Genomic DNA, 16,746 nt, shown 5'->3' on the forward strand with positions numbered 1-16,746 from the left:
AGAATGTGAAGAGGACAGTAGTGGTACTTTACTAGAGGTAGCAGAAATGAAGATAATATAATTGCTAATTAATGATGGGATTAAGGTCAATGTTTGCTAAAATAAGACAAAAATTTATTTGTATTCTGCATTTTGTTTCTTGAATTGCTGTTAAAAGAATGAAAAAATCCATCTGGTCTATTTAGTTCTAATAATAACATACTTTTATCTAAAAGATCAATATTATAATAATAATTTATCACATCTATATGATAGAATACTACAGAAATGTATCAGGTTAAGGAATTTGGCTTTTAAAAAATCTTGAACCCAACTTCCAACAGTATACAAAAACTAAGGTATATTAGAAACTGATAATTATACTTTCAGAATCTAGATGCAATTGGTATAGATAATGCTATTCGGAAAATAGATTCCTGTCTCACATTCTTCTGTTTTCCAAATAGTATTACCTATGTCAATTGCATTTAGAATCTGAAAGTACAATTATAAGCTACTAAGTTATCACACACACAAGATGGATATCATTATTTAAAATAAATCAATAAAATAATAAATGTCAGCTATTAAAAAACACAAATAATCACTTGTTGAAAGAGGACTGAACTGAGAAAGTGTATTTCTAGACGTTCTGTCAGTAACCAGCTATGTGATCTTGGGCAAGTCTCTTAACTGCTCTGGCTTTCAAATTTCTTATCTATAAATGAAAGAGTTGAGTAGATCATCTTTAAAGTCATTTTCAGCTCTTTTAAAATATATCATTTGTAATGTCATCACTGTTTGACCTGTAACACCTCATTTATAGAGAGTCAGCTCTTTTCTGTTTCTTCAAAGATAATTTTTCATCTTAAAATTTTCCATGCTATCCATGGAAAATTTTTAGCTTTTTAGGCACTTTATTAATGAACTTCTGATATCATTCTAATGTATAGATAACAGGGCTTAGGTTAATTCTCTAGGGCATCTGATAGTATTAACAGGAACAAGAATATTAACAAAATTCCTAGGAGTTAATCATCTATATCTCAGTTTGAACTATGGTACACTACATTCAATTTTCTGGTTAAAGAAAAGACCACCACCTCCTTCTATCTGTGACTACTGCCAGTCAATTTCATATATTCAATTCTGAAACTTTACAAGAGACATGAATCTAGCTTAACTATAAATTTTTCTTGTTCTTCGAGGTAGCATGATTTAGTTCTTCATACCTACCACCTTGATAATTACTGATGTCTGGCTTAATTGTGCTTCAGTTTGGAAATTATATCAGACTCAAAATGTTTCTTTATTAGCTCTTAACTTTTTTAAAAGTAGGTCTTTCTCATTTACTTGTAAAAGTGTATTTTATCAAAATGTTGGCAATATGAACATGTATATTAGAAATATTTCTCTTTCTACATTTGGCTCAGTGTAGCAAATATTTACTGAAGATCAAAAACCAGGGGAAGCATCAGTGCTAAATGTAGGTATTTGCTATGACTGCATATTTTCTCTTTATTCATTATATTAAGTGAAAACTTAAGTTTCAGTTGTTTTCTCTAATGTGAACATCAGTGTTAGGAATCACAATTCTCCTAGCCATCTAGAGACATTTAGAGTACTAACATTGTTATTAAAAAAAAAATCACATCTTAATATAGCTTCTAAAGGGTAGTATTCGAATTTACTGGTAATTTTTTATTTATAGAAGAATATGCTTAGAAAACATCTTGAAGCTATTAATAACTCCTCTTCAATTAGAAGTCATAGATTAGAATTCTGTGAGCATACTTGTCAAGTGATTTCTCTCCCTCTGAGAATAGTAGTATGTAGAAACAGAAACCCAAACCAAACCAAATAAATAAAATGTGAATGTTTCACTAAATTTCAGGGATAGAAAAAATTGATGGTTATTGGCTCCAACTCTATATATTATAGGCAATATGCTACTCTAGATAAATGAAAATGACTTCTTTTGCAGATTTAGACTTTGGGATTTTTCCTAGTCAAGCAAGATAGGATATATAAGGAGAAATACACACACACACATCATACAGGTCTTTGGAATCATATTATGATTCTACTCTAGGATCTGTAATTTTCTAACTTCAAATAACTTTACTCCTCATTAGTTTTTTAATCTATAAAATGGACACAATGAATGATATCTAGTTCACTGGGTTATCATGAAAAGTAAACTAAACAAAATATGGGTAGCAGAGTGAAAATATGTCATTTAAACAGTTGGCAACAGAATTCCTCTTATTAAAGGAACTGTCTTTATTCAGAAAAAGTAAACTATTTAGGCTGGGTATAGTATACTTTATTGATGGTACATGACAAAGTAGGGCTCCCTAAGCCCTTTGCCTTTATGGGTCTGGGATGGAAACTGTCAAAGTCAGGATATTCTCAGTGTGTTGGGGGGATTGAGTTGAGTCAACAACTTGCCAGCAGCTGAGTCCTCTCTTGTACTCTCACGAGAGCTGGTGGTCCAGGGAGCTCTTACTTTTTAGAGACTATGTGGACCATAAGGTCCACCTGTTGGCATAGCAAAATTTATTGTCATTCTAGGAAATAAGCTTGAAAAAGTGATTGTTGAGGGCACTGCCACTCCAGAATCAGAGGTGGCAGAGTGGGTGTCAACTGTTAAAGTTGCAGGAGACAGCCTAGTCCTCAGTGTGGCCCAGGATTCCCTTTAGGGAGCCCTCTGATAACTGTTTCACCACCTTCTTGATGTCACTATATTTAGCAGCTTTCTCTAGGCAACAGGTCCGATTCATGTTTGACACGTTGGGAGTGGGGACACAGAAGGCCATGCCAGTGAGCTTACCATTCAGCTTGGGGATGATCTTGCCCACAGCCTTAGTAGTGCCAATAGAAGCAGGGATGATATTCTGGGCATCCCTTTGATCATCACGCCACAGTTTCCCAGAGGGGTCATCCACAGTTTTTTGGATGACAGCGATGGTATGGACTGTGATCATCAGTCCCTCCACAATGCTGTAGTTGTCATGGATGACCTAACTTGCCTGGGCAGGGGCAAGCAGGTGGTGGTGGTACAAGTATTGCTGTCAGTCTTGAGGGAGTTTTCATTCTTCTCATGGTTCATACCCATCACAATCATGGGGCATCAGCAGAAGGGACAGGGACGATGACCTTTTGGCTCCATTCTTCAAGTGAGCCCCCCAGCCTTCCCCAAGGTAGTGAAGACACCAGTGGACTCTGCAACATATTCAGCACCAGCATTGCCCCCATTTGATATTGGCAGGATCTTGCTCCTGAAAAATAGAGATGGGCTTTCCATTGATGACAAGACTCCCATTCTCAGCCTTGATGTGCCACTGAACTTGCCATGCTAGAATCATATAGTAACATGTAGACCATATAGTTGAGGTCATTGGTGGTGACGGTATCCACTCCATCAGATTTAAAAGCAGTCCTGGTGACCAGGTGCCCCATATGGCCAAATCCATTTACTCTGACTTTCACCATTGTGTCTTAGGGTTGTAGCTGGCATTGCACAAGAAGATACAGCTGTCTGTTGAATGGAGAGGAACACAGAGCCTAAACTATGTATTTAGCTATGGAAGATAAGGTCCTGAAACCATGATTTAGAAAAAGACAGTAAGAAATAATTAACTTCTCTGCTTGAGAAATGAATAGATTTCTTAGTCATGAGGAGAAAGAAGAGAGAGATAATCAATTGAAATTATGGAAGTCTGAACTATGAATAAATAAGTGGCTGGAAATGTTCAGTGTCAGGATGGCCAAAAGGCTTAAGAACATAAATAACTAACTTTAATTTCTTGGTATTATTGAAATGTTAAGTTCTCCTACCTGCTCAAACCTTTAGTAAAGTAAACTACACACACAAATGTCTTTTGTAAATAGTTCTTATAAATGGTTTAATACAAAGAAGAGAATGTTGGTATAATATTAGAGAATAAGATTCAGGCATCAGTGAAAGCAGGGACCTAGAGCCAAAAGTCAAAAATTCCACAGAAGAGCAGAAATCTTGGGGAGACCACTGGGCTCCAAAGAATGAGTAACACATGCTTAAATTAATATGTCTAAATATCAAAAGCCAGAGTTACCTCTGCCAATATTTGGATTACTTGTATAATTAATCTGTATGGGGCATACATAAAGTGCTCAGTAAATATCAACTGTTATTGTATAAATTGTAAGTAAATGTTGTATTATATTCTAGGAATTACTGAACTCAAATAAGAAAAAAAGACGAGGAGAGTTTCAAATACTACCTTCTCTTTACCCTATAGTTGAAATTAGTTGCTCCCTCCTTGACACTTCCAAAGGAAAATTCATAAGCATGGCTGCCTCCTTCAGAACACATTAAGTTTCTTGAAGGTAGAGGACATTCAATATTAATTGCTAGATTGCTATTGCTCACTGCAAAATCTAGCCTGCAATAGATAGTCAAATGAAACACAGTGACCAAATGCTTAGAATGTAATTCAACATGAAAAGATAGAGAAAACCTAGAAATGTAGTGATATGAACATATATTTATATTATATGTTCTTCTGCCCCCTATGGCAACACTGGGACTAGGTCCTTTCCTTGTACTCTGAACCACAGAGGCCATTGTCATCCTTTAGAGCCTACCTTGGAAATTGAGGGAAGTATAATCCTGTGACTTTTATTCATGGGTAATAAGGGGACAGTTGCCTATAAAGCACACAGAAAAAGATAGTTGCTCTCATTCTTTTTATTTTAGGGTCACCATTTTATTTATGCCTTTGAACTATCTTTATCTTAGATAAGTAAACATGTGGTATTTTAATTTTGTCCCTTTTGTATTTCATTTATGTTGTTTAAAGCCTTGTTTTAGTGGTTGCTTCAGTATTGCAATTGAATCTTTTCAATATTGAAGTGCCATTTTAGCCTGACTGTCAGAGAAATTTAAAATAAACACATATATTGACAATATGCAGGAAGTGATTTATGACTACTTCAAATCTTGCTTTTCATTGTTTGGACTAATTAAAATAAATTATCAAGGTAATAAAAAATCTTCCAACAAAGAGAAGCCCAAGACCAGATGGTTCTACTAGTGAATTCTTCTGAAAGTTTAAAAAAAGAATTAATACCAATCCTTTTCACTTTTCCAAAAAATTTAAAAGGAGAGAAGATTTCCAAACTTATTTTATGAGACCAGAATTACCTTGATACCAAAGCCAGACAAAGACACTACAAAGAAAGAAAAAAAAAAACTACAGGCCAGTAATCCTGATGAATATTAATGCAAAAGTCTTCAACAAAATCCTAGCAAGCCAAATTCAACAGCACATTAAAATAATCATATACCATGACCAAGTGTGATTTACCCCTGTGATGCAGGAAGGTTCAACATACACAAATCAATGTGATACAACACATTAACAAAACAAACAATAAAAATCACATGACCATCTCAACAGAAAAAAAATCATTTGACAAAATTCAATAGCTTTTCATGCTGAAAACACTTAAACTACTTATAAAAGGAAATTGCCTCAACATAATAATGACAATATATGAAAAGCCTATAGCTAATTTATACTCAGTAGTGAAAGACTAAAAACTTTTCCTGTAAACTCAGAAACAAGCCAAGCCACTCTTACCATCTTTTTTTTTTTAAGATTTTATTTATTTACTTGTCAGAGAGAGAGAGTGTACAAGCAGGAGGAGTGGCAGGCAGAGAGAGAAGCAGACTCCCCACTGAGCAAGGAGCCCGATGCGGGACTTGGTCCCAGGACCCCGGGATCATGACCTGAGCTGAAGGCAGACATTTAACCAACTGAACCACCCAGGAATCCCATTATCTTTAATTACTATAGTACTGGAAGCCTAAGCCATAGCAGTTAGCTAAGAAAAGGAAGTAAAAGACATCCAAATTGGAAAGCAAGAAGTATAATCATCCCTTTCCAAGATGACATGATCTTAAAAGTAGAAATCCCTAAAAATTTATGAAAAAACTTGTTAGAACTAATAAGTCAATAAATTTGCAGATTAGAAATCACTCAAAAATCAGTTGCATTTCTATAAACTAACAACAATCTGAAAAAAATTAAGAAAACCATCCCATTTACAATAGTTAAAAAAGAATACAATACTTAGGAATAAAGTAAACCAAAGAGGAGAAAGACTTGTCAACTGGAAACTAAAAAAGAAAAATTTTAATTAAAAAAGTTGCTGAAATAAATTAATGAATACACAAATAAATGGAAAGATATCATATGTTCATGGATTAGAAGATTTAATACTGTTAAAATGACCAAACTACCCAAAGCAACCTGCAGAGTAATGCAATCCCTATCAAAATTCTAATGACATGTTTTTAAGAAATAGAAAAAAAATCCTAAAATTCATATAGAATCTCAAAGGACTCTGAATAGCCAAAACAGTTTGAGAAAGAAGAACAAAGCTGGAGGATTCACACTTCCTGATTTCAAAACATATTATAAACTACATTAAGGGGCACCTGGGTGGCTCAGTCGGTTAAGAGTCTGCCTTTAGCTCAGGTCATGATCCCAGGGTCCTGGGATCAAGGCTTACATCAGGCTCCCTGCTCAGTGGGGAGTCTGCTTCTCCCTCTCCCCCTGCTCATTCTCTCTCTCTCTCTCTCACTCTTTCTCAAATAAATAAATAAAAACTTAGAAGAAACAATAAAGCTACAGTAGTAAAAACAATATGTTATTGGATAAAGACAGACATATACACCATTGGAACAGAAGAGAGACCCCAGAAATAAACTCTCACATATATGGTTAACTGATCTTCAACAAGGGGGCCAGGATGGCACAATGGGGAAAGGGTAGTCTCTTCAACAAATGGTATTGGGAAAACTGGATATCTACATGACAGAGAGTAAAATTGGACCCTTGTATATACCATATACAAAAATTAGCTCGGGACGCCTGGGTGGCTCAGTTGGTTAAGCGACTGCCTTCGGCTCAGGTCGTGATCCTGGAGTCACGGGATCAAGTCCCTCACCGGGCTCCCTGCTCAGCACGGAGTCTGCTTCTCCCTCTGACCCTCCTCCCTCTCATGCTCTCTGTCTCTCATTCTCTCTCTCGCAAATAAATAAAATCTTAAAAAAAATTAGCTCAAAAATGAATTAAAACCCTAAAGATAAGCTCTAAAATGATAAAACTTCTAGAACAAAATGGGGAAAGCTTCATGACATTGGAATGGGCAATGATTTTTTTGGATATGACACCAAAAGCACAAGTAACAACAGCAAAAATAGACAAATGGGACCTCATCAAACTTTAAAACTTCTGCACAACAAAGGAAATAAGAAAGTAAAAAGGCAACCTATGGGGTGAGAGAGAATATTTGCAAATCATATACCAAATAAAGGGTTAATATCCAGAATATATAAAGAATTTTTAAAACTCAATTAAAAAAATCAAATAACCTAGTTAAAAATGGGCAAAAAGGTTGAATTAATATTTTTGCAGTGAGGATCTACGAGTGGCCAACAGATATAAGAAAGTGTGCTCGGGGGTGCCTGGGTGGCTCAGTCGGTTAAGCGACTGCCTTCGGCTCAGATCATGATCCTGGAGTCCCTGGATCAAGTCCCATATCGGGCTCCTTGCTCAGCAGGGGGTCTGCTTCTCCCTCTGACCCTCCCCCCTCTCATGTGCTCTCTCTCTCTCATTCTCTCTCTCAAATAAATAAATAAAATCTAAAAAAAAAAAAAAAAAAGAAAGTGTGCTTGGGACACCTGGGTGGCTCAGTCAGTTAAGCATCCAACTCTTGATTTTGGCTCACGTCATGATCTCAGGGTTGTGAGGTCTAGCCCATCATCGAGCTCCGTGCTCAGTGTGGAGTCTGCTTGTTCCTCTCCCTCTGTTCCTCCCCCCCCACTCTCTCTCTCTTAAATAAATAAATAAATAAATAAAATCTTTTTAAAAAAGGAAAAATGTTCTCAACATTACTTATCATCAGGGAAATGCAGAACAAAACCACAATGATAAATCCGCTGATACCCATTAGGATGACCACTATTAAAAAACCCCAGGAAACAACAAGTGTTAGTGAAGATGTATAGAAATTTGAACCCTTGCACACTGTTGATGGGAATGCAGAATGGTGCAGCTGCTTTGGAAACAGTATAGAGGATCTTCAAAAAATTAAAATTAGTACTACTGTTGACCTAGCAATCCCTCTTCTGGGTATGTATCCAAAAGAACTAAAAATAAGATCTTGAAGAGAGATTTGCTGCAGTATTCACAATAGCCAAGATGTGGAATTTGGAACCTAAATGTCCATTAATGGATGAATGGAAAAAGATAATGTGGCATATATATATACAATGGAATATTATTCAGCTTTTTTAAAAAAGGAAATTCTGTCATATGCTACAACATAGATTAACCCTAAGGACACTGTGATAAGTGAAATAAGCCAATCACAAAAAGACAAATATTACATGATCACACTAACATGAGTTACTTATAGCAATCAAACTCACAGAAACAGAAAGTGGAATGATGGTCTTCAGGGACTGTGGGGGAGGGGGAAACCAGGACTTGTTATTAATGGGTATAGAGAGTTCAGTCATGCAAGATGAAAAAGTTCTAGAAATCTATTGCAATTTGCATATGGTTAACAATACGGTAGTGTGTGCTTAAAAACTATTAAGAGGGTAAATCTATGTGTATTTCACCCCGAAAAAGAAAATATGATGCAAATGTTCAAACTGTGCTACATAATTAACTTTACTCTTTACCAGAAGTCTTTCTGTGATTAAATTGGAAAGCCTTCCATTTTGGGAAAATAGCCATCACATGACGTGCTGCCCTCCTCGGGGGTTGCCCAGTCGGTGCCCTGTGCCTGGACCTCATTCCTTTATATGGAAGTCTACTGCCAAGCCGTCTCTTGGTTTAGGATTCTTCTTCCATTGTAGGAGAAAATTTTCCCTGTTTTGGGTGCACAGTGAACTTCCTTGTGTTACTTAAGCATGTGTTCCATAATGCACTTAGCCAGTGCCACCAGTATATCTGTCCCTACCTGGAAGGGAACATGGTCTTTTTGCTGCAGCAGGAGAGGAATGTGTGCAGTCCCTTGCTCTACCTTGGTATTGGGAGGGACCCTCTGGCCACGGGGGACCAGTGCACAGTAGAGATGCTGATCTTATTACGTCTCTTCTTTTTGTGAGTCAAGCATTGTTCCAACCAGTGCCTTGTGGGCCAAGATCTGTGGGCTCCTACTTCTGGTGGCTGGCATTGTTATTCTTTGCTTCCTCTGCCTAGTGGTAATCTTCACCTATGATTGGTAGCTGGATCTTCCCATTCAACAATATCAGTGGCTAAAAGGAATGTATTGAGATTTGGTGTGATGAAATTAAAAAGTGAAGTGTGTCTATATATTTGAAATAATCACTTTTGAATCTATGCTGAAACTTAATCAAGTTAATAGGTCATCCTTTTAAGACTAGCTCCTCAAATGTGGGTTTGTTAGAATGTATTTTTCAAAATACTGTTAATATAAAGGGAAATTGGTGGCAAAACCAAATTATAATCTATGTTTTCTTCTGTTCTATGAGTTAGTAATAATTTATAAAGGAACATAATGCTTTGTGAAAAGATGCATTTAAAACAGTGAGGATATACAGTTTACTTGATTTACATTCTTTTCTCTACTAGGAAGAACATAGATACTGTGAAATGTGGACTTTAATGTTTCTTCAAAAACCAAATCTCTTGCCTGTGTATCACAGAACTATGAAATTCAGCAGTGGAATGAGTACAGGATTATAATCAGCCAGGTTCTTCTGTACTTTTCCTCAGGAAGTCTTTATTTTCAAGACTGTTTCAGTTTATTGTAAAAATCAGTTTCTATTTTCTTATTAGTGCCTTTAAAGTGTATGTATTGTCTGTTTTGACTAAAGCTAAATATTTACCTATTCTATTACTCAGCTATCTATTTCTAGGTACCTACATATCCAAGACAAGAGAGGGCATATGTCCACCAAAAGAAAAGTACCCAAGTCTTCATAACAGTTTTACTCATTGTAGGCCCAAACTGGAAATAATCCAATTGTCCATCAAAAGTATAATATATAAATGTGGTATAAACAATAGAATGTTGTATAGCAATGAAAATTAATTAAATACTGCATTAAAATATGTGAATTGATATTACAAATATAATGTTGAGTGAAAGGAACTACTCACAAAAGAATACATACTATATGGTACCATTTGTATAAAATTCTAAAACTGGAAAAATCAATTCATTGTAACTGAAGTCCAAATAGTGGCTTCTTCTGGAGAGGGTGTCTATAATGGGAAAGGGAGTGTCTATAATTAGAAGGGACATGAAGGAACCTGATAGGGTATGAATAATGTTCTATACCTGCATTGATATATGTGTCCTAGAACTGTATACATATTACTGTGCATTACTCACTTTCCTGTATATAAGTGCTTTACTCACTTTCCCATATATAAATCCAAATTAAAAAAGTAAATACCCAAAGGGTACAAAAATACTGATTCAAAGGGGCACATGCACCCTATGCTTATAGCAACATTTTCAACAACAGCCAAATTATGAAAAGAGCCCAAATATCCATTGACTGATGAATGGATAAAGAAAATGTGGTGTATATATACAATGGAATATCACTCATCTATAAAAAAGAATGAAATCTTGCCATTTGCAACAACATAGATGGAGCTAGAGTATATTGTATACTAAGTGAAATTAGTCAGAGAAAGACAAATACCATATGATTTCACTCATATGTAGAATTTAAGAAACAAACAGATGAACATAGGAGACGGGAAAAAAAAAAAGAGAGGGAAGCAAACCCTAAGAGACTCTTAACTATAAAGAACAAGCTAAGGGTTGATGGAGGGAGGTGGGCAGGGGATGGGCTAAATGGGTGATGGGTATTAAGGGGGGCACTTGTTGTGATAAGCCCTGGGTGTTATATGTAAGTGATGAATCACTTAATTTTACACCCGAAACCAATTTTACCATATATGTTAACTAACTAGAATTAAAATAAAAACTTGAAATAAAAAAATAAAATGAAGCACTAAGAAAAAAGGCAAATGTTGAAAGAACAGTAAATTTGCTAAGACAAAAAACCCACAAAACCTTACTAAATTTGAAGTAAAAAATAGTGCCTGTTACTTAATTTCATCCATATTCTCAAGAAATTCTTAAATTCATTCAGACACTCACAGCTTTGATTCTGTAACAGCCTCTTTTATGGATATTATTGTTGCTATTTTGATACAATATGAACATTTTCCACCAGTGTGTGTTCTCCCATAGGACTCTTTGTGTCGTACAAATAATACTAAATTCAAGTCCCAAAGACCGAGTTTGAATACTGGATCCTCCACGTACAAGTTGGTTTATTTTAACATCATGTTAAAATTAAAATTTATATTAATTTTTTCTCATTGTGTAGAAGAGGAAAAATCCCTCTAGTTATAGTGCCTTAAGATGAATAGTATAAACATATTGGTATATTTTCTTCCAGTCTCCTTTTTTCTGTGCATTATATTTTGCTTAGCTGTTATAATCTGCATTCAATGCTGCTTTACCACATATATTTTTAGCATTGTCACTTGGACATGTCACTGAATAGTCATCTCAATTATTGTTTCTGTATCAAACAGCTTTAAAACTACCATTTCAGTCATCACCTAACCCTGTTCCCATTTTCTTTTCTTCTTTATTTTTGCGAGACCTTGTTATATTCTGATATATTCTTGCTTATTTATTTATGTATTTAATTTTTTTTAATGTTTTATTTATTTATTCATTCATGAGAGTCACAGAGAGAGAGAGAGGCAGAGGCAGAGGGAGAAGCAGGCTCCCCGCCGAGCAGGGAGCCCAATGTGGGACTCGATCCCAGGACCCTGGGATCATGACCCGAGCCGAAGGCAGACGCTTAACGATCTGAGCCACCCAGGCGCCCTATGTATTTAATTTTAATTCCTGACTCTCCCCACATGAATGTAATTTTCATCAGAGCAGAGGTATTACATGTCTTGTTCAGGGTTTAAGTATTGAGTAGATCTTTGTTGACTTTTTAATTTTTGTTGAAAAATAATCCATTGGAAATATATTTATTCCTTTGACACTATTGTAAGAAACATTGTGGTCAACAGTTCTAGCTTTCTCTATATTTTGAAATAGTTCACAGAAGTGGATAGATATATCAAAGGGTGTGAATTTTTAAATTAGCAAGTCTTTTAACTTTTGAAAATCTCAGCATTTTCATTTATAAAATGAGTATAAAAATTTATACCCATGTCATCATCATCTGGGCTTATGAGATGCTCAAATGAGGTAATAGATGGGAAGTGCTTTGGAAATTCTAGAGTAATATATTCATAAAAGTACTATTATTATATCTTAAAAGTGTTTATGGGCATATATTCCTTTTTCTATGTGATATTGATTAGGTAAAATTGAACTATGATACTGTGATATGGAAGGATCACCCAGGATACCATGCTGTAAAAAATCTTAACATTACTGCCTAATTAAAAGTTGTGGGTGGAGCAGGGGTCCATGTTACAAAGTAGCTTATAGTCTTTTTAAAGAAGCACTAGGGTATGAATATATGCTATTAGTGAACAAAACGTTAACTGGTAGTAAGACAGCAGTATGTAACTGGTGCTGGTATGTTCATTGTTTTAGTGTTCATAGGAGAGAGTAAAATGATGTTGTATTGTTGGGCCCATAGGAATGGTGGATAGAAGTGGCATGACATAAGGTTAGGGAAATTTGATTATTTAAATTTGTGGTCACAGCATGACCTGAGATATTATTTTATACTCTGAAGTACTGAGAATTTGAACGTGGGAACTATAGAAACGTATGAGAAATGAAGAGGAAGGATTGACAGGTCTGGATAATTGAATCATTATGTAAGGGATAAACAAAATGGATGAGTTTCCCATCCTTGTCTGAGAGAATTAGCATGTTCAGGGGAAAATGAGGAGGACATTCACAGAAATGTTCAGTAGGCAATTTACATCAGAGAACTTGAACTCTGGTGATAGGATAGGTCAAGCCTACAGATCTAGAGAAGGTAATTGAAGATATAAGATAGAATTCACAAGGATAATTAGTTTAGAATAGTAATTCCATGGTCAAGAACTATGCCTTTAGTAATGCTTACATTTGGAGAAAATTTGGAGAAAGCTAAAAACAACAGAGATTAAAAAAAAAAAAAAAACAGCAATTCAAGTAGATGATAAAAGAGACTAATGAAATATCTCCCAAACTGACAGAGTGAAAGTGCATTCCAAGGTAGCCTTGAGGAACCAGTGAACAGTACCAAATGCTGCAGAAGGGGCGCCTGGGTGGCTCAGTTGTTAAGTGTCTGCCTTCGGCTCAGGTCATGATCCCAGGGTCCTGGGATTGAGCCCCACATCGGGCTCTCTGCTCAACGGGAAGCCTGCTTCTCCCTTTCCCACTCCCCCTGCTTATGTTCTCTCTCTCACTATGTCTCTCTCTGTCAAATAAATTAAATCTTAAAAAAAAATGCAGAAAATTTGAGTTAAAAGTAACAAAAAAAATTTTTTAAAAATTAAGTACAAAAAAATTGACTAGATTTTATACTTATGACATTAATTACCTTCAACAAAGCAGCTTCTTGGAATCGTGGGGGTTAGAAATAAAATTTTTTAAATGAAATCATTGAGTGGAAGAGTTGTGGTTTAATGAGGACAAATAACATAGTCTAAACTTATAAGAAATATTTTAATATTTTAATTGAATATTCATACACACAAACTAAATGTGAGTTCTAAGACTGGTAAGTGGTATGAGGGAGGAATATATGGTTTCATGAGAGTGTTGGGTCTGTAAATTTGAAATAGGCTCAGAATGACATACTAAAGGGAGATGATAACAGACTTCAGGGGAATGTAAAGCATCAAGATGGAAGCTAGAGGAAACATCAATGTCAATTTATTTAATTTTTAAATAAACATTGGGGAAGCTTATACATGTTCAAGGGAGAAGAAAAGGGACTACCATAATATTTGTGTAAGTGTGTGTGTGTGTGTGTGTGTGTGTGTGTTGGGAGGGGGTCAATTTGACTGCTTTTAGGAACAGCCTCAAAGAATATCTGTACTCTGATAGGATTTTCATAATTTCAGGGTCAGAAACTCAATTTCATCAGTTTATCAGAGGAAACTCAATTCTTAGAGATTGCTAACTGAACTCTTTTTTTTTAAAGATTTTATTTATTTATTTGAGAGAGAGAGAGGAAGAGAGTAAGCACAAGCTGGGCAGAGGCAGAGGGAGAGGGAAAAGCAGACTCCCCTCTGAGCAGGGAGCCCAATGTGGGGTTCGACCCCAGGACTCTGAGATCATGACTTGATCCAAAGGCAGACACTTAACCGACTGAGTCACCCAGGTGTCCTGTTAACTGAACTTCTAAGAAAATGATTTTTAAAAGCAAAAACTATCGATATATTTGTTAATACTAAGCAATAAAAGTGCCAAGTGGAAGAGAAGATTCCTATTGGCTGACTTGTGTGATACCTGTCCAAGGGGGAAGCCAAGTCAATATTAGAGAGCCTCTTGATGAGAAATCAATTCAGTGATTTAAAGAAAGTGTGTCCAAGTTTGAATTACCAACTATGGAAATAAACTTCTAGAGGAGATGGAAAGAATAAGAGAGAAAACACTCAGGCAGAGGAGTTAAGAGCACTAGCAATAGATTGATTGTGCTACAACTTGATTAACTGAAATTTGCCTTTATACCCAGTGCTCAGTAAAAGTGAATATGAAATTGAGAAAATAGGTTCAGTGAGAAATATTTTCCCAGGGCAATAATTGACTATCACTTTAGTAAATAGCAATATTTATGCCAACTTAAATTCCTATAATGTTATTCAATTTGAAGTATTCACACATAAGTACACATTTTATAGATATGCATATATACCCACATACATTTATTCCCAGAGAACAGCCATAAAAATCTGAATCTTTTATCTGAATACGTTTAGATCACTGTTCTCCATGCTTTTTAGAAACTATTCAGAGGCACCTGGGTAGCTCAGTCGGTTAAGCATCTGTCTTCAGCTCAGGTCATGGTCTTAGGGTCATGGGATAGAGACCTGCATCAGGCTCTGCACTCAATAGGGAGTCTGCTTAAGGATTCTTTCTCCCTCCCTCTGCCCTTACCCCTGCTCGCTCGCTCTCTCAAATAAATAAAATAAAGTCTTAAAAAAAAGAAACTATTCAGCAGCATCAGGGCCTAGATGGAATGTAACCAAGTATGCTTAAAATTATAAGAAATTCTTACACTTATTTTTCTATTTTGACTTGGGATATCTCACCATTTCCCCCTATTTTGACTCTATCTTTAATTACAGCTATACCAGAAATCAAGTTCCACCTACTGATGATTTTCTCCCTTCTGGTAGATTTCCCAGACATGTGCCCAACAGGTATCACATTCACACAGATGTTAAGCTTCCTAAACATACCATAGGAGAAGCAAGTTACATTTGAAGAGTCTGTTCTTCCAGCTAAATTTACTCCATCTCATATTTCTAGTCAATCAAGCTTTATCTGGGTTTCTTTGGATTTTGAGACCATATTTAGCTCTCTTTTATTCTAGCAAAGATAAGGAAACATGTCTTTTCTCTTTATACTAGCAAACACAATGCCGAACATTTAAAGAAACTGAAAAAAAAAACTCTATATAAAAATGAATTGATGATGTTACAGAATATGTCTCAGCACACCTTAGATTGCATGTGGACTTTAGTTCCTTTTTCATCCTGTAACCTGGTCTAGGCTGGGTGCAAAACATAAATAATATAAATTGTGTAAGGGAAATATGGGCAAGCTCAACTAGGTAGGCTGAAGGGAGCCATAGATCCTCCCACAATCTCCTTATGTTATGTTAATGTTAATGTTATGTTATATGTTAATGAGTGAATAGGAGAAGGATAGACACTAATTTAGCTCTGAACAGGTCTACAAATGAACAGGTCCAACAAACACTCTAATCTCCCATTATCAAGTTGTCAGAGCATCTTTGGATCTGATTCAGAAAAATTACCTCCACTCAATTTCAAACTTCTCTGACCTAATTTTTGGTGTATTAGCCTTTCCCTTTTGTAAAATACTAGTGTCATGAAAATTCTATCTCATCCATGGCTCATCATTTTTCATAAATAAAAATGGACCTTTCCCTGTCCCCCAGCTTAAATGTGAGTTTGTCTATAAGGATCTTCAGGTAAAACTCTTCTTTAGGGGAATGATTGAGTTACTGGAACCACACACAAAACATATGTATGCAGAGCTGAAAGTACCTGGAAATTAATATCTCCCTTGGATTGCCCCTAAGCCTATGACTGAATGGGGGCAGAGTATGAAAACCTAGCTTTCTTGATTCAAGTTGGGACAGACTCTGAGGTATAATTTATGTTCCAGAACTTTCCATGGGATCAGACTGAGTCTGGGAGTTGACCTAAAATATCACTCTTGTTTGACTTCTTCCTTTTTACTGTTTTCCCTTCTTTTATTTTTCTCCTGTGAGTATCTTTTTAATAAATGAATCCTTTACTTAGGATCCATTTCGGAAACTAAAACCTAAGATAGACCCCTTTATCACAGTCATCTGTGATGTCTGCCATAATTGTTGGTTCCTGGCCCAAACCCAAAGATTAAAATCCCATTTTAACACAAATTCTGGATAATGCATATGTATAAAACTTAAGAACCGGGGGCCTGAATCATAACTATTAAGCAGTT

The 16,746-nt window shown here is 35.8% G+C and overlaps 1 pseudogene; it reads right to left on the reverse strand.

The window, feature by feature from the left end:
- Positions 1 to 2,621: 2,621 nt before the first annotated feature.
- LOC123845016 (glyceraldehyde-3-phosphate dehydrogenase-like) lies at positions 2,622 to 3,474 on the reverse strand (annotated as a pseudogene).
- Positions 3,475 to 16,746: the final 13,272 nt, after the last annotated feature.

Source organism: Mirounga angustirostris, unplaced genomic scaffold, assembly GCF_029215605.1.
Source record: "Mirounga angustirostris isolate CCGP_5_RB_7025 unplaced genomic scaffold, mMirAng1.0.hap1 SCAF_11, whole genome shotgun sequence".
Classification (NCBI taxonomy): domain Eukaryota; kingdom Metazoa; phylum Chordata; class Mammalia; order Carnivora; family Phocidae; genus Mirounga; species Mirounga angustirostris.